Raw genomic sequence first — 20,296 nt, forward strand, 5'->3', positions numbered from 1 at the left:
CATTGGCAGTGGTGGTGATGATGTTTTTAACTGACAAAATAGTCCTAAACTATACTTTTAAAGATCCAAGAATAACAAAGATAGTCTCCAAAAAATGAATCTGGAAAACTTATAACATCAGATATCAAGATGTATTGTAAAGCTACAGTCACAGCACAAAGATATGCAAATAGACCAAAGGATCAGAATAGAGCCTGCAGAAACAGACATACAGTTTTATGGTCACTTGATTTATAAGAGACGTGTTACTGCATGAGATAATGGTCTTTTAAATATAGACCCCTCAAAAATAAAGTATGACCTCATACTATACTTGCAAATCAATTGAAAACCAGTCCTGTGTGGAAGTTAGATCTAAATGTGGAAGACAAAAAAAAAAACCCTCTAGATTATCATATTATCATATAACTTTATGATTTAGAGTAGGCAAAGCTTTTTTGTTTGTTTAAGAGATGAGATCTTGCTTTGTAATGCAGGCTAGAGTGCAGTGGCACAATCAGAGTTCACTATAACCTTGAACCCTTGGTCTCAAGCGATGTTCCTGCCTCAGCCTCTGAGTAGCTGGGACTATGGGTCTGTGCAACCACACCTGGCTAAATAGCTTTCCTTTAAGACAGAGAAAAAGTCATAAGAAAATAGAAAAATATGGATAATTGTGTATACTAAAATCAAGGATTTGTGTTCATCCAGAGACACCTATAAAAGAGTCAAAGGCAAGCCAAGGTATAGAAGATATTAATACGCATATATTTGCATATTACTCACACTCAAAATATATAAAAATTTCTAACAATAAATTTTAAAATTCTGACCTAATAGAAAAATTGGCAAAATACTTGAACAAAAACTTCTCAAAAGTAAGTATTCAAAAAGTCACAAATACATATGACAAAAAAAATTGTTCTGCCTCTTCAATCATCATTTAAATATAAGTTGAAACCACAATGAGATGCTACTACATACTTAGAGTAGCAGTTTAAAAATTACCAAAAATTGAAAAGTATGAGGAGCAACTGAAAATCTCATACACTATTTCTGGGGATGTAAACTGGCAACAATGTTTAGAAAAAGCTTCTAGGCATTGTTTCTAAAGCTGAACATATACATACCCCTAGCACCCAGCAATTCCACTCCTTAGTGCATAGCTAGCCAAAATTCATACATATTTACTCCAAAGGAAATGTACAAAAATACTTATGGCAACATTTTTTATAATAGCTCCAACCGGAAATAAACCCAATGCCCATTAATAGTAGAATAAATAAGTGTTGGTATGGTGGTATAATGAAATACTACATAGCAATAAAGATAAGCAAACTGCTAAAAAACAACATATATGAACCTCACAAATACAATGCTGAGATAAAGGAGATATAAGTGTATGGGTAACTCACATAAAAAGTTCAAAAGTAGTCAAAACTAATCAGTGGTATAGACATCAGGATAGCAATCATCTAAGTCTGGGAATTGGTAGCCCAGGTAGAGTACACAAGAGAGGCTCCCAGGGGGCCTCCCTTCTGATCTGCATGGTGGTGACACAGATGGACTGATTCATAATAAATTAATCACATGTACACTTATTATTGGTGTACTTTGTTTTATGTAACCATATGAAAGTTACCTAAAATCAGCCGGGCGCGGTGGCTCACATCTGTAATTCCAGCACTTTGGGAGGCCAAGGTGGGCAGATCACGAGGTCAGGAGATCGAGACCATCCTGGCTAACATGGTGAAACCCCGTCTCTACTAAAAACACAAAAAATTAGCCGGGCATGGTGGCGGGCACCTGAGGTCCCAGCTACCAGGGAGGCTGAGGCAGGAGAATGGCATGAACTTGGGAGGGGAAGCTTGCAGTGAGCCAAGATGGCGCTACCGCACTCCACCCTGGGCGAGAGTGCGAGACTCCGTCTCAAAAAACAAAAAAAAATCACCTAAAATCAACTTATACAGTATCATATCTATTGATGAAAATGGTGATGTAAGTATAAAAAAAGACAAAAAAGTTAAAATGTGGTTGTTCCTGTATGTTACAAATACTTAAGAATTAATTTACAATTAATTTAAATATTACTATTTTCTTTTTTGTGTTGTTCTCAGTTTTCAATTTTTCATGGTGACCAAGGATCTTGTTTCCATTTTAAAAGGGAAATTTAAAGTATTTTAATTAGAGTAAGACCTTTGAAGGCTGACCCATCAGGTAGCTAGACCAAGAAGATCATAAATTAACAGATTAATCCAGATTTTTTTTTTTTTTTTTAGCAGAGTCTTGCTCTGTTGCCCAGGCTGGAGTGCAATAGTGCCATCTTGGCATACTGCAACCTCAGCCTCCCCGGTTCAAGCGATTCTCTCTGCCTCAGCTTCTGGAGTAGTTGGGTTTACAGGCACCCGCCACCACACCCGGCTAATTCTTGTATTTTTAGTAGAGACGGGGTTTCGCTATGTTGTCCAGGCTGGTCCTGACCTCAGGTGATCTGCCCTCCTTGGCCTCCCAAAGTGCTGGGATTACAGGCATGAGCCACTGCGCCTGGCCTAAGAAAATGCTTCTTAAAGAAGTTACTGGGCTGAGTAGGAGTGAGTGATAAGCAAATAAAAAATGAATCAGGCCAGACAAGAATAAAACATTGAACTTCAAGTTAAACTCAGTGAGAAATGATCATATGTTGTATTTCATTACCCCTTTATAGTTTCAGCATAGTTTCTTGTCCATTCTCTCATTTTAACCTCACAGAATTGTATGAAATAATTGGGGAAAGGGCTATCATTATCATTTCATAAATAAACACACGAGTACTAGAGACAGAAAGTAACACGCCAAAACCTAGAGCCTGGCAAACAACTATTTGTGGAAAAATAATAGAGACCCAGAAATTTTTGTCCCAACTGGTTTACCTTTTATGAGAAATGGCAGTAGATACTTTTAAATATTCAAAGACACTCAAAATATACCCTACAAGTACTCATCTCAAATGTTATTCAAAAACCAATTATAGACAAAAAAGTTGTAATTTTTTTACATTACTACCAGTAAATAAAATAATTCAAAAACAGGAAATAGAAACTAAGATGTTAGGCATTAAAATGTAAGAACATAAAAGAATTTACAATGAGTTTTAAAACCAAATAGACTTATGAAATTAAATATAAATAATTTAAACAAATATTACCAAGTTGAATCTAGAAAATAAAAACAATTATAAAAAATCTTGCACTCTAAAAATATAATAGTCTGAATCCATAACTAATAACATAGTAAATATTGGCATGTGTTTGACATATCAGGAAGTCAAAAATTTTTTTTTTATTCTTAAACTTTGAAAATTAAAGAGATGCTTAAGGTATTTTTTTAACTTTTAAAAAACCATCAGCAGAATTTGAAACAAAATAACCCCCTTATATTCTTTACAGAGTAAAAGATATGCAAAGGCAGCAAGCACACATAAACTGTAAAACAAGATGACTGGAATGAGAACTAGTGACTCGTTTAGATCAATGTAAATGACTTAAACTTTTGATTAATAACAAAAACTCTAAGATAGGATTAGAAAATAAATTCTAGCCAGAAGATTCTTACAAAAGACACTCAAAAGTGATGCTGAAACTTTAAAACTGAAAAATGAATAATATAGTTGGATATTTGTCCCTGCTCAAATCTCATGTTGAAATGAAATCCCTAATGGTAGAGGTGGGCTTGCTAGGAGGAGTTTGGGTCATGGGGGTAGATCCCTCTTGGCTTGATGCTGTCCTCGAAATAGTGAGTTCTCGTGAGAACTGGTTGTTGTCCATTGTGGCGCCTTCCCTTGACCCCTTCCTGCTCTCTCTCTTGCTCCTGCTTTTGCCATGTGAAGTGCCTGCCCCTCCTTGGCCTTCCACCATGAGTGAAAGCTCCCTGAAGCCTCCCCAAAAGCTGAGCAGATGTTATACCATTCTTCCTGTAAAACCTGTAGAAGCATAAGTCAATTAAACCTCTTTTGTTTATAAATTACCCAATCTCAGGTATTTCTTTATGGCAATGCAAGAATGGCCTAACACAATGAGTTTATATCAAAGACAAAGAAAAAGCAAAGGCAGAAATATTAATATCAGACAAAGATGATTCAAGCCAAAGATATTGACTATAGTAAAAGGGAAATATTTTCTAATGAAGCATCCCCTTACTGAATCGATAGCAACTAAGAAATATATAAAATGGGCAAATAAATGTACACAATAAATCCTTTTGCAAAAGAATAATGTCAGAGGCAATTACAGTGGAAGCTGTAATACAGTATTCTCAATCTCTGACAGGCTAAGTAGACATAAATAAGGACATGAAGCTTTAAATAATTTAAATTCCAGTCCTGAATTAACAGATATATAGCATTTGTTCTCTACAAATAATACACTTTCTTTCTTAAATTTTATTTTTAATTGAAAAATAATAATCATATATATTATATATTTATGGGATACAGGGTGCATTTTGATCTATATTTCCACTGTGGAATGATTAAATCAAGCTAATTAACAAATACATTGCCTCATGTGCTTATTGTTTTGTGATGAAAACATTTAAAATCTACTCTTCATAATTTTGAAATATACAATGATTATTTTATACTTTCTTTTTAATTGTCTATTCCTCATTTCCAAAAAGTGGTTACAACTTTTGAATTCAAAAAGCAGACACTCTGTGACCCACATGCTCAGAAAGTCGGACACGGCACTATGTCTACAGCCAGTAACAAAGGCTTAAGCAAAAATCTCAAACAACCTGAACATTTTTTTAAAAACTCTGTCTTAAATAACTATTGAGTAAATGAGGGCATCAAAATTAAAATCACAGATTCTTTTTAAAATAACAAAATTAGGAACATCACCTTTTAGAAAGTGAAGAATGGGGACAAGAGCTGTATTTCATATTTTAGAAGTTAAATTAAAGGAATTTTTCTCTCTTTTATCCCTTTTTTAAAAATCTGGGTCTTTCTGATTAAGTTCTCTTAGCTGGTGAGATTTAAACATAGTCATCTAATTGTCTCTAATGAAAGTTGGAAAACGAGACTACATTCTCTTGGCGTATCTGCCCCAGCAACTGACCTTAGAAGCAATTGAATTTCTGCAGCTGGCCTGTAAAGCAGGCACCGGAGTTGACGCATCACAGAGTTTATGTCCGATAACTGGAAATGCCATCCATAATAACACCACCTCCGCTCAAACCCATCCTCAGATAAGTTTCTTAGCTGTCTGAAATATTTGTGATCTATACCTGCCTTTGTAGGAAGGATGCTATTAAAAGACATTGTCAGGGTAATATAATAGCAGGTTGGACAGGAGAAGGGGAGCATTGTCTAGCTGAGGCAAATTTCATACTACCGGTACCAGCTTAACCTGAGTAACAGGGCTGCGGAGGGCCTGTGGGGCCCCACTCTGGCTGGACAGTGATAATATGTGTGGGGCAGAGGGGAACGGCAGCGCATCAGGCTGGATGACTCTGATAAGTGAGAAGTCAGCTGTGGCTTTTGGCCACCCGTTGACAAACACAACAGTCCTATAATGAAATTCAGTAAGTACAATAATAAGCAAGTTTCATCTGCACCATTTCAAAAGAAGAGTTTGAAAATCTGAATCTGGGACTTTTTACACTCCACTGAAGACAATAATCTCAGTATCAGACAGAGCCAAATTTTCTCTGTACAATTTGGAATGAGAAAATCGTTCTGCTTCCGGAATACAGTATCTAATATCTATATGCTTGCTTAAAATCTGTGAAATGCAGGCTGCCTCATTCCATTTCCATAGAGATCACAATAGGCAGGACCCTGAATCCAAAAAGCTCCCAGCAATCTAGCATGGGTTTTCTTCAACGGGCAGCACAACACTATTGCCTGGACTGGGATGAGGCTTTGGTGTGCCTGAGAGATCTGCGAAGTAGAGAAGTGTCTGAGCACATCCCTTAAAACATGACTTGCCTCAGAAACCCTGGGTCCAAAGACAGAAACAAATGTAGGGTGATGGCCAAATGCCTTTGGATATTCAACAAAGACAGATGGTACATACAGTAATTTAAAACTACAGTTTGCAAAGTCCCTCCAAATATTAAAAGGGGGATACAAATCAGAGTCCCTTCATTGGGGAAAGGAGAGAGCCTGTTTTTGCAGAACCTCTAGTTTGCTGTCCAAACATTTAACCTAGATTCTACCCTTTCAAACTGGTACTGCTTGAAAGTAAAACCAAATGTGACTCTCCCATCTGATACTCTTGCCTCTAAGCAAACTCTCTCCCATTTATTAATTAAATATATTATTTGTCATTGGTAAATAGTGTGACTTTGTGCCTTGGATCTTCCCACCTTTATTTCTTTGATTTTTATAGTTCCTATAAATTTTTAATTATTGCTCCCTTTTCTACCCTGGAGATAAGTACTCTGAGCCATCCACATTGTTTTGTTAAGCCCATTGAGGGCTAAAGCTCCCCTTTTTTAGGTGACTGGCCAGAGTCAGAGATTGAGTTTGACCTTGAAGTGGTTTTTCTCCCAAGTAAAGTCAATTGGCTAATGCAGGAACTAAATGAAGGCTGCAAAGCCATGGATTTCTATAGTTGTCTTCTGGCTTGTAATTCTTCCCATTGCTTTTCCATTACACTGGAATCTTGTAGAAAATAGTTTATGGCTCATTAAAATAAAAACTGTAAAATTATATTGCAAGATAAAGTAACTATTGCTGAATCGAAATTTTCATGTATCTTCATATATTCTCATGGCATTAAGAGAAAATGCATTTATGTCATGAAAAAGGATGGCATTCTTAGAGATGGTCACACTAGCTAGCTAGAGCCATATTGACCTCTATAACTTGTGTGTGAAAAATGCTGGGCTTGTGCCCAAAAGTGACTTTATTTTTGTCTTCTGCTGTTGCTTCAAATTTGCTCTGTAGGAAGTTTTCCTCTTTTTTTTCTTTGATGACAACTGGGACAAGCTCCATAATTTTTCTGTTCATGTTTTTTAAGTATAATTTACATATGGTAAGGAAATCCATTGTAGATGCACAATTTAATGATGGTAGTAAGTATTTAGTGAGTCGTGCAACCATCATAACAACCCAGTTTTAGAACATTTCCACGACTCCCCAACCAAAATTGCTTCAAGCCCATTTATGATGAACCCCTGCTCCCTCCCCAGACCCAGGAACAACCACTGATCTACATTCTGTCTCTATAAATTTACCTTTTGTGGACACTTCATATAAGCAGAATCATACAATTTGTCATCTTTGTGTCTGGCTTGTTTCACTTACCACAATGCTTTTGAGATTCATCCATGCTGTAGCATGTATCTGTGTTTCTTTCTTTTTATTGCTGAATGGCATTCTATTCTATAAGTATGGCATGGTTTTGTTCACCCATTTGCCAATCAATGTGCATTTAGGTTGTTGCCATTTTTGGTTGTTATGAATAATGATGCTATGAATTTTCACCTACAAATCTTTGTGTGGACATATATTTTCATTATCAGTTGACCTTAGTCAATTGATGGGTTAGTTTTTGGACTCTCATTTCTGTCTCATTGATCTATTTATATATCCTTATGTCAATACTAAACTTTCATGATTACTATACCTTTATATAAGTTTTGAAATTGGATAAGTCATCCAAGTTTGTTCTGTTCTAAAATTGTTTTGTTTTATGTAGATCATTTTCGTTTCCATATAAATTATTGGATCATCTGCCAATCAGAGTACAACCAGAGAAGCAGAACCAGTAGGAAATATATATATTAAGAGATTTATTATAAGAAATTGGCCTATGCAATAGTAAGGGGTTTTTAGGTAAGACTAAAACCCACAGGCAGGCAGTCCAGAAGGTCAGGCTAGAACTCATAGGCATGAGCTAATGCTACTGTCCAAAGTAAAATTTTCTTCTTTTTTTTAGGAAAGCCTCAGACCCAGTTGTAAAGTCTTCTAGCTGACTGAATCAAGCCCATCAAGATTATCCACCATAATCTCTCTTAAAGTTAATTATTCATTAATACTATGTACACCTGCAAATTACCTTCACAGCAACACCTAAATTAGTGTTTGATTGAATAGCTGGGGACTGTAGGCTAGCAAAGTTGACACATTAAACCAACAAACAAAATTACAATCAGGTTGTCAATTTCTATAATGAAAGCCTGCTGGTATTTTGAAAGGGAATGTGTTGGTTCTGTATATCAATATGAAGACAACTTCCACCTTAACCATGAGTCTTTCAACCCCAACCATAAAATGTCTCTCCATCTCTTCTTAAATTCATCTCAGCAATATTTTGTAGCTTTCACTGTGGGAAGATTTTTAATCACTAACTCAGTTTCTTGACTTATCATAGGTCAATTAGATTTTCTACTTCTTGAGTCGGTTTTGGTAATTTGTATCTTTCTAGGAACTTGTCTGTTTCATCTAAGTTGTCTAATTTATTGGCATAAAATAGCTAATGATATTCTCCTTTAATCATTTTAATTTCTATAGTACCAATAATTCTGTCCCCTCTCTTATTCCTTATTTTGGTAATTTGTATCTTTCCTCTTATTTTCTCTGTCATTCTAGGTAAGGGTTTATCAATTTTGTCTATCTTTTGAAAGAATCAACTTTTGTTTTCATTGGTTGTCTTTATTATTTTTGTTTAGTTTTGTTTTGTATTTCAATAATTTTCAGTCATTATTTGCTTCCTTATACTTGCTGTTAATTTACTTTGTTCTTTTTCTAGCTTTTTAAGGTAGAAGCTTAGATTATTGACTTTTGATGGCTTTCTTCTTTTCTGAGAGGTTTTTAAAGTTACAAATTTTCTGCTCAGTACTACCTTAGATTTTTCCATATGCTTTTATATATTGTGTTTTTGTTTCATCCAATTCAAAATATCTTTTTACTCTCCCTTTTGATGTATTCTTTGACCCATAGGTTGTTCAGAAGTGTGTTAATTTCTACATAGATTGGGTTTTTGCCAGAAATCTTTGTATGGTGAATCTCCAATTTAATTCTTTCCTAGATTAGCATGTTGTCTAACCTAGAGAATGTTGTATGTGCACTTGACAAAAATCTGTATTTTAATTCTTTGGATCAAGTGTTCTATAAATATCATTTAGAGTATGTAGGTTGATAGTCCTGTGGAAGTCTCACGTACCCGCGTTTTTTTGGTCCAATTGTCCTATCATTTATTGAAAGTTTTGAAATACCTGCTATTATTGTTAAATTACCTATTTATCCTTTCAAGTCTGTCAATATTTGCTTCATGTTTATTTTGAGGCTCAGTTGTAAAATACATACACATTTTAAATTGTTATATCCCCTTACTGTATTGATCCTTTTATGATTACGAAGTATTTTTAGTAATATTTCTTGTCTTAAAGTTTGTTTGATATTATTGTAACCACTCCAGCTCTTTCATAGTTACTTCAATATGTCTTTTCCATACTTTTACCTCTAAACCATTTCTGTCTTTGGTTCAAAGGCATGTCTCTCATAAACAACATATTATTGAGTCTTGTTTTCTTTGGTTCAGACAGACAATCTCTGCCTTTTGAATAGGGCATTTATTTCATTCACATTTATGTAATTATTGATATCACTGGATTAGATAGACAACTTCGCTATCTAGTTTCTATTTGTCTTATGTTGGTTTTGTCCTTCTGCTCTTCCTTTGCTACTATCTTTTGTGCTAAGTAAATATTTAAATGTCTAATACAAAAGGAAAATCTTCTAAGTCTAGAGCTAGATGAAGAGTGTTAAACCTGAAGCCAAAAACATAGCTTATGAGAAAAAAATTGATAAATTGGACTTCATCAAAATTAAAATTTTTTTGTTCTGTGAAATATCTTTTATCAGAGAGTGAAAAGACATGTTACAGACTGGGAGAAAATATTTACAAACTACACATTTAACAAAAAATTTTTATTTGAAATATATAAAGATATTTCAAAACTCAACAATAAAAAAACAAAAACTCTAATAAGAGGATGAGCTAAAGACATGAACAGATATTTCACCAAAAAGAAGATGCACAAATAAACACACAAAAAGTTTACCATCATTATCCATGAGAGAAATGCAAAGTAAAACTACAACAATGTAACACCTGTGCACCCATTAGAAGAGCTGAACTAAAAAAATAGTGATTACACAAGATGCTGACAAGGATGCAGAGAAACTATCTCTCATACATTGCTGATGGAACTACAAAATAGTACAGCCACTCTGGAAAAGCTTGCTATTTTCTTATAAAACTAAATACTAATGCACTTTTCATACCACCCAGCAACTCTCAGGCATTTTGTTTCTGCAGAGAAACAAAGTAAGTAAATGGTTAAACAAAGTCTGGAAAAACCACACAATGGAATACTATCCAGCAATAAAAAAGAACAAACTATTGATATATCCAACCATTTGGAAGGATAAGTGTATTTTACTTAGTGAAAAAAAGGCAATTCATAAAGCAACACAGTACAATATGTGATTCCACTTATATGTCATCCTGAAATGACACAACTATAGATATGGAAAACAGATTCGTGATTTTTGGAAGACAAGGATGAGATTAGGATCAGACATGACTATAAGCATATAGGAGTTCTTTGCAGTGTTAGAATAGTTCTGTATTTGATTGTGGTAGGATTACACAAATTTATACTTGATATCAAATTGCATGGAACTAAACACCACACACAAGTGCACACAAAAACCAGTGAAAAACTGAATAAGGTCTGTAGTCTAGTTAAAACTATTATACCAATGCCAATTTCCTAGTTTCTCATATGTATTGTACTATAGCTATAAAAGACATCACAATTTAGGGGTGCTGCTTGAAGGATACAAGAGACTCTATGTATTTTTTGCACCTTTCTGTGAGTCTATAATTAATTTAAAATAAAAAGTTAAAAGCAAAACACACATTCACACACATGCATTTAAAAGTGTCCAGTTCAATATATTAATCCATACTTCAATTTTCATCTAAAGATAATGCTCCTTCTTGGAGTTATTCCTCTTCTCCAGGTTTGCTAAACTTGATGTCTTCCTCCATCAGCCTCAGTGATGAAGATGGAGGTTGGGGGAGAGTATGGAGGAAATAAGGGAAGAGAGAATAGAACAGTCCGTGTTTGATTGGCACTGCCTGAGGATGGTATTGTGTTCTTCAGGCCTGGCAGGTCTTCACAGTCAATGCTGTCTCATCAGCACTTCTATGGATTCTGCAAAGACTCCTCTCTTGGTTCTTCAAACCACAGCCCTCTGACTAAAGGCAATGCCTCTTCATTGCTGGCCATCCTAGTCCCCTCTCTGGCTCTGCTCCTATTGATACACCTCACAGCTTGTGGAGGCCAACACTCTCACAAGTCACCCCTTGGGCAGAATCTCTGAAAGCAACCTGAGGCTGTTGTGCTTTCCATACTCAGTAACTGGGATTCCTATACCTTTGATATGCTAACAGAAGTGGGTGCACTCAACTTTGTGGCTATAAGCCACTGGCACTTACGCACATGTGAGTTGAGTATTTATTCTCTATGCATCTCCCCCCATCCCCATCCCATTTTAGTAAGATCTTCTAGAATACTCATGCTCATGGAATTCTCATAATAACATGAAAAGGAAATACTACTAGTACCTCAACAAAGATATATATTGAATCTGATATCACTGCATTTGGTCTTAAAAACAAAGCCCCATGACTAGTTGAATAATGTTAATTGCAATTTATCTGACTCATTTCTGCTACCTAATAGAGACACAGGACAGTATCTTAAATTTAGATTTAGTGAACCATTTTTATTCAGACTGCAAAACATGCCACCCATCCTGAAATGCATTTCTGGACCACTATAACACTGCAGTTTAGCAACCAATTAAACATACACACACAGAAATCAACCTTACACATAAGATGGATCTTTGCAGGGTCTGAAGACTGTCATGGAACGCTGCAGCTTGAGAATCACTCTGTAAAATGACACACTAATAAGCAAAAAGAGAAAGAAAAGTTCGAGGAAGTGATCCAGCAGAGCTGGAGGGAACTAACAGGCAGAATCCTAAATTGGGTATGTCACATTTTGGCAATAGCAGTCACTTGTGATTAGTGTGAGACAAGGCACTAACAGGCTAAAGGGCCCACAAGAAGCCTAAATAAGTGGAAAACAAATGAACCTCCAACAAAGAACGAAAATGAAGACAACTCAATCATTGCAGGCTTCCTTGTCTTGTCAGCACCTCCGCCACTCTCCAGGATATAGATGTGGGCCTATTTTTCACTTTTCCCTCAACTTCACACTGTGCAGTGTTTCTGTTCCCTGAATTTACCTTCTCAAGACCACCCCATCCCAATATTGGAGCTTGTGTTCTCGAGCCTAGATTGTGGTATTAGCTCCCTAACTGGCATCTTTACCTTCCATCTGCTCCCTCTGATTTCTGCTACACAAATCACCAAACAAAACTCCCTCAAGGACCATTTTCACCTCATCACTCCTGGGGTCAAGAATTTCCTGCTTCCACATTGACTACCTACCTCTTAACTCTTTTTTTTTTTTTTTTTTTTTGAGGCGGAGTCTCGCTCTGTCGCCCGGACTGGAGTGCAGTGGCCAGATCTCAGCTCACTACAAGCTCCGCCTCCTGGGTTTACGCCATTCTCCTGCCTCAGCCTCCCGAGTAGCTGGGACTACACACGCCCGCCAACTCGCCCGGCTAGTTTTTGTATTTGTAGTAGAGACGGGGTTTCACCGTGTTAGCCAGGATGGTCTCGATCTCCTGACCTCGTGATCCGCCCGTCTCGGCCTCCCAAAGTGCTGGGATTACAGGCTTGAGCCACCGCGCCCGGCCTCAAGAACTCTTTAACTCAACTTTAGGAGTAAAAGCAGATTCTCTCTGTAAGAGTGTATCTTTACAGACTTGTAGAGAATACATGAAAACTCAAGCACATTTTAATGCTTTCTGGTATTTCTTAAGACTGAGCCAGGGAGAAAAGTGAGATCTCTTGTCTGAGAGGGGGTTCCGGGTCTCCAATTCTCACCACTCCAGGCAAGGTGCAGATCACGCTGATGGCATAGAAGGGAACAGGCATGTTTCCTGCCAGCTGGGGTCCTCTTTTCTCCAGACTAAGAGGATGTGCACTTTGGTGGTCAACACCAGCAGATGCCACAGCAGCAGCACAAGTAGCTGGTTCGTGTTCTCCTGTCTCAAGATGTCTTCATAAATTGGCCATAAATCCCCTTCTTCTTACAGCTCTTGGAGCTCTGAATACAGTCACTAACCCAATCATGAGTCAGTAAATGTTAACATTAATATATGACTAAAGCTAAATACCACCTGTAATAGGTTCAGTCATGTCCCTCAAATAGAAATGTACAAATCCTAATTCCCTGTACCTGAACATGTGACCATATTTGGAAATAGGGTCTTTGTATAGGTAATTAGATTAAGGATCTCCAGATGAGAACATCCTGGATTTGCAATGGGCCTCAAAGCCAACGACTGAAGTCTTTATAAGAAAAAAGAGAGGAAGATTTGAGGCACAAAGACACGCAGGGATAAAGGCCATGCCACATGAAGTTAGAGGCAGATATTGGAGTTCTGCAGTTACAAGCCACACGACAGCCCCCGGAAGCCAGAAAAGAAGTGTCATGGTAAAGGAATCTCCCTTGGAGTCTCCAGAAGGAACCAACTCTGCCAACACCCTGATTTTGGACTTCTGGCCTCCAGAACTGTAAGAGAATCCATTTCTATTCTTTTAAGTCACCAAGTTCATGGTAACCTACTTGGCAGCCCTAGGAAGCTAATTTGCCACTGTCGAACGAGCTTTTGTAAACAGAAGTAAATCTTAAATTGTATCCAAAAAAAGTAATTATTATTTTAATTGTATTATAAAAGTTTTTGCAGTCAGATTTTTAAAGGTTTATTGCCATAGTTTAGAGACAATAATTTCTCAATTGCTGCATTTCGCCCATAGCCAGTGAAGTACATATTCATGATAGGAATAGACACTTACTTTCAACTGAGGTTAATGTGAGAGCAAGATTTCTAAGGTACCTAATTTTTTCCCTTATAATTGTTTTTATCTTCTTCAAATTCTTTTCATGTGTGTATCTAAGATAATTTATCACCGACATACATAATTTGGGAGTTAAAATCAACTTTAGTTGGCCAAGTTAATATTTATCCTCAAATGATATTTCTTTAAAACTCCCAATTAGGGATTTTATTTTTAAAGACTCATGATCTAAATATGATTATTCAAGTAAAATTATAAATTAAATGCAGTTCTTCAAGGTTATTTTGCATACTAATATAAATGTTGGTACACCAAACAATTCCCCAAAAATTATAACATATAAACTAATCTTTAGGGTAGCATTGTGTATTAGAAATATAATGTAAGCCACATATGTTGTTTTAAATTTTCTAGTGATCACATTTTAAAAGTAAGAAAATTAAAATTAATTTTAACATTATATTTAATTTAACCCAGTGTAGTAGTCCCTCCCTAATCTGTGATTTTGCTTTTCACGGTTTCAGTTGCCTGCAGTCAATCATGGTCTGAAAATATTAAATGGAAAATTCCATAAATGTAACAATTTACAAATTTTAAGTTGTGTGACAGTCAGTAGCCTGATAAAGTCTCACCTTGTCCAGCTCCATCCCACCCGAGACATGAGTCATCCGAGGGAGCTGTAGACACTCCCTGCCCTTATCAGATCCACTGTCGCGGTGTCACAGTGCTTGTGTTCAAGCAACCCTTATTTTACTTACTAATGGCCCCAAAGTGCAAGAGGAATAATGCTGGCGATTCAGATATGCCAAAGAGAAGCAGTTAAGTGCTTCCTTTAAGTAAAAATGTAAAACTTTTCAACTTAATGAAGAAAGAAAAAATCATATGCCAAAATCATTGAGATCTACAGTAAGAACAAATCTCTGAAATTGTGTGGAAGGAAAAAGAAATTCATGCTTACTAGTCTTCCTGTTGCACCTCAAACTGCAAGTTACAGCCACAGTATGTAATAAGTGTTGTCAAGATGGAAAAGGTATCAGATTTGTGGGTGGAAGATGAAGAGAAACATGTCTTGATTGATGGCAGTTGGGTTCAGCACTATTCTCAGTTTCAGGCATCCACTGGGGGTCTTGAAACCTGTATCCCCCACAGATAAGAGGGAACTTCTGCAAATCCAAACTGTTACCATTTCACCATGTAACCAATATGAAGCATTATTGAGTTATTTCGCCTTCTTTTTTATTTTTAATTTTTTGAACCAAGTTTTCAAAATCCAAGGTGTATTTTACACATACAGCACATCTCAGTTCAGAATACCCGCTTGTCAAGTCTCATTAGTCACATGTGGCTAGTGGCCACCATACTGAGTAGCACAGCCAATATAAATATTAGTTTATATGTTATAATTTTTGTGGAATTGTTTGGTGTACCAACATTTATATTAGTATGCAAAATAACCTTAAAGAACCAAGAGATTCCTCTTGGCCATCACTACACATACCTGCTTGAATGACCACTTCCAAATATGTCAGTGATTTTGACAAATTTCAAGTTGACAATATGTAATTAATATTTCCAGACTTATAGAAAGTTATTGGCCAGATGCAGTGGCTCACGCCTGTAATTCCAATGCTCTGGGAGGCCAGGTGGGTGGATTGCTTTAGGTCAAGAGTTCAAGACCAGCCTAGCCAAAATGGTGAAACCACATCTCTACTAAAAATACAATAATTAGCTAGGCGTGGTGGCCCATACCTGTAATCCCAGCTACTCGGGAGACTTAGGCAGGATAATTGCTTGAATGCAAGAGGTGGAGGTTGCAGTGAGCTGAGATCATGCCACTGTACTCCAGCCTGGCAACAACAGTGAGACGCCATCTCAAAAAAAAAAAAAAAAATTAAGAAAAAAAGAAAGTTGTTACATACAAGAAAATTCTAAATGTTTCTATAAAAGTGCTCTTTTAATATTAATGTCACTTTTTTGTTTAAATATTATTTTCTAATGAGAACTCAGTACAAACCACATTTGGATTTCATTCAAGGGAGGTTTTTTTCTTTTAGGAATTATTAAAAGATCATTGATAAGTAATTTTCTTATCTATAGTAGTCCAGGACTTGAACTCAAGTTTAGCAATGTATGGTGGCTCTACTGACTTTATATGCTCCTTGCCTCTAATTCATTCCCATTGTCAATTCTATCTTATCATACCATACCCTAGGTCCTCAAAATAACAAAAAGATCCAAAAGTAAATTAGAAAAAAGATGTGTAAAATTACCAGCCCGATTTTTGACTTATGATAAAATAGTAGAAAAGATATATCCATGTTCATAGCCAAAAGGAGAGGCAATCCAAGATTCCTTCAACGAGTGGATAGATAAATAAAATGTGATGGAGATATCCAATGAAATATTATTCAGCCTTATAAAGGAAGAAAATTCTGACACATGCTATAACTTATGAACCTTGAAGGCATTTTGGTAAATGAAATAAGCCAGGCACAAAAAGACAAATACTGTACAATTCCCTTACATGAAATCCCTACAGTAGTCAAATTCGTAGAGACAGAAAGTAGAATGTTGGTTTCCAGGGAGGAGGAGAGGAGATAATGGACAGCTGTTTAATGGGTATGTAGTTTCAACTTTGTGAGATAAAAAGAATTCTGGAGGTGGATGCTGGTGATGGCTGCACAACAATGTAAACGTACTGACTGCCCAAGAACAGTGCCGTTAAAACGGTTAAGATGGTAAATTTTATGTTATGTATGTTATACCACCAAAAAAAGTAGAAAAGAAAATCCAATCACCCTAATAAAGGCTCTCCTACCTAAATGCTGACAATACCCAACTCCCATACAACATTTTCCCTGTGGATTTCTGAGTACCCTCATAAAGGACAAATTATATTTGTATATCCACAAATTTCATTTCATCCCATGATTTCAGCCTTATTCTCCAAAGAGTTTTGAACAGGCCAGTAACTGATAGCCTATACAATGTGACCGTTCCTTTCTTTCTTCCCCCAGTATCACCTACCAACAGGACCATGAGGCCCCCAGTCCAGAATCTGGAGAATCAGCAAAGGTCATGAAGAACACAGAGACTGCATAATCTGGCCCAGAGTCACAGAAAATGGACATAATCACTTCCTGGATACTGACGTTTTCTGTGTCATATCTTTCCTACAAGACCCTGGCAATGTAAGCTATGACAGCTGGGTGCCTGTCGTCATCGGCACTTGGTGGATCACGGCTGCATCCACTAAAAGGTGTGTGTAGCGTGCCAAGAGTGTGTTCCCAGCTCTATGTGAGCATCACAGTGTGCACCCTAAGTTCAAGCTGCGTGGCTGTTTTTCCTGCTGTGTCTGAGAATACTGCAAAAGCCGGGGATGATTCTATAGAACAAGAAGTTCAAATGGTGCTACAGAGCCTCCCGGGAACAAAGAGAACCACAGGACACCTGGGAGCTCCCATCATTCTGCACTTGCTATAGGTTTTGGCCCCAATTTTTGACACTATTCAGCCCTGGTACTGGCTTTTGGTCTCAACCCAAATCCTCAGCCCATCTGAACCCAAATCTTCTCAGGCTCACCACATAGAGTCAGATTTTTCGAGTGACTAGAAATGAAGAAACTTTTGGATGGGAGCAAAGACCCAACAGTTATAAACCCATTTAAAAGCTGAGTTTAGTAATTTTTGTTTTTTCAAAAGAGAAAGAAAGAAAAGAGAACACTCATGGCTTTGGTATCAATAGAAAAAAAAGGAAAAGGCAATCATAACATCAATACTCACCACCCTTTCAAATATTAGACAGGGAAGCAGGCAAAAGGTGCTACTTTTTCTATTTCTTGGTCTCTTCTTCAGATTTGGAAATAGCTTTGCTTGAAGGATAGCAAGAGACCTTTTAAAAAGAAGATGAAAGTACAGTCTCATGTACTAATGAAAAAATAAAACAAAAATTTGGGATGCCAGACCTGGGGCTGCATTTGCTTTAGTCACTGGAAGAGTATGGATGTAAGACCTCTTGCAACCCACGATCTGTAGAAGGGCAAACACAGGAAACAAAAGGGTTATTTTCATTTTCTGCTTTTATTAAACGTTTATTTTAAAAGTTACAACATTTGTATAATACTATTTAGGAGAAATAAAAATACTCAGAAGCATAAAGAAGTTAAACCACGCATAATCTTACCACCCGGACAACAGTTACCAATATTTTGATGTACAAGATGTTTTTTAAAGAAACAGAACAATACACTGTATGTTATGTTACTTGCTTTATTTTAAATTAAGGAATATTTATATACAAAGGGCATCGATTTTCTACTACTGCATTAGAAAGTACCCCAAATTTTAGCAGCTTAAAAAACACAAACATTTTTTAACTCACAAAGTTCCTGTAGATCAGGAACCTGAGAGTGGCTCGGTTGAGTGGTTCTGGTGCTGGATCTCCCATGAAGTTGCAGTGAAGATGTAAGCCAAGCTACAGTCGTCTGAAGACAGGACTAGCCATTTCCAAGCTCCCTGCACTGGTTTTTGGTTTTCCTACTCATATGTTGTTGAACTTGGTATTTTAGTTCCTCTGCACAGGGTTGCCTTAGTGTCTTCAAGACATGGCCTCTGGCTTTCCCAGAGCAAGTGATCTAAAAGAGGAAGAGCATAGAAGCCATGGTATCTTCCATCACCCAATGTCAGAAGTTACATATACCACTTCAGCTGTATCCTCAGGGTCTCGCAGACCAACAATTGAATGTGAGAGAGTTTGAATACCAAGAGGCAGGGATTAATGGTGACCTTCTTAGAAATGTTCCCACAAATAAAATGCACAGATTTTGTGTGTAGTCTACATTGACGAGTTTTGACAAATGTACACATGCAGTAATCACTAATCACAAAGTATTTATGTCCATCCGAAAAGCTTTCTCATGACCCCTTTCAGTCAATCCCTGCCCACCTCACCAGCGGCAACCACTGTTTGCAGTTTTTCACCATATAATCATTTTCATTTGTTCTTGTACTTCTTATAAATGGGATCAAACAGTATGTACTCTTTTCTGTCTTGCTTTTCTTACTCAGTGGTATCACTAAAGATTCATTCATATTGCTAAATTGCTGAACAATTGCTTTCCCCTGAGAGACTGTTAATCTGTAATTTTGCCCCAACCTTGAGCTCACAAAAACATGTGTTGTATGGAATCAAGGTTTAAGAGATCTAGGGCTGTGCAGGATGTGCTTTGTTAACAAACTGTTTACAGGCAGTATGCTTGGTAAAAGTCATTTCCATTCTCCAGTCTCGATAAACCAGGGGCACAGTACACTGCGGAAAGCTGCAGGGACCTCTGCCCTGGAAAGCCGGGTATTGTCCAGGGTTTCTCCTCATGTGATAGTCTGAAATATGGCCTCCTGGGATGGGAAAGACTGGATGGTCCCCCAGCCTGACACCCGTGAAGGGTCTGTGCTGAGGAGGATTAGTAAAAGAGGAAAGCCTCTTGCAGTTGACGTAGAGGAAGGCCACACTCTCCTGCCCCGGGACCTGAATGTCTCGGTATAAAACCCGATTGTACATTTGTTCAGTTCTGAGATAGGAGAAAAACCAACCTGTGATGGGAGGCGAGACATGTTGGCAGCAATGCTACTTTGTTATTCTTTACTCCACTGAGATGTTTGGGTGGAGAGAAACATAAATCTGGCCTACATGCACATCCAGGCATAGTACGTTCCCTTGAACTTATTTGTGACACAGACTCCTTTGCTCGCATGTTTTCTTGCTGACCTTCTCCCCACTATCACCCTGCTCTCCTACCACATTCCTCTTGCTGAGATAGTGAAAATGATAATCAATAAATAATGAGGGAACTCAGAGACCTGTGCCAGTGCAGGTCCTCCGTATGCTGAGCGCCAGTCTCCTGGGCCCACTGTTCTTTCTCTATACTTTGTCGCTGTGTCTTATTTCTTTTATCAGTCTCTCATCCCACCTGACGAGATACATCCACAGGTGTGGAGGGGCAGGCCACCCCTTCATTCCTTCTTATTGCTGCCTAATATTCTATTGTATGAATATGCCAAAAGTTGTTAATTAATTTACCTATTTACAGACTTCAGGTTGTCTTGAGAGTTTAGAGCTAATATGAATAAAGGTGTTATTAACATCTTTGTACAAGTCTTTTTTTCATGGATGTATGTCTTCATTTATCTTGGGTTAAAAACTAAGGAGTTCAACTGCAGATCACAGGCTAGATATATATTTGATCTTATTTTTAAAATTACCAAATGATTTTCCCAAATGATAGTACCATTTTACACTTTTACCAGCAGTTTATTAGAGTTTCA

This window comes from Colobus angolensis, unplaced genomic scaffold, assembly GCF_000951035.1.
Source record: "Colobus angolensis palliatus isolate OR3802 unplaced genomic scaffold, Cang.pa_1.0 Scaffold203, whole genome shotgun sequence".
NCBI lineage: Eukaryota > Metazoa > Chordata > Mammalia > Primates > Cercopithecidae > Colobus > Colobus angolensis.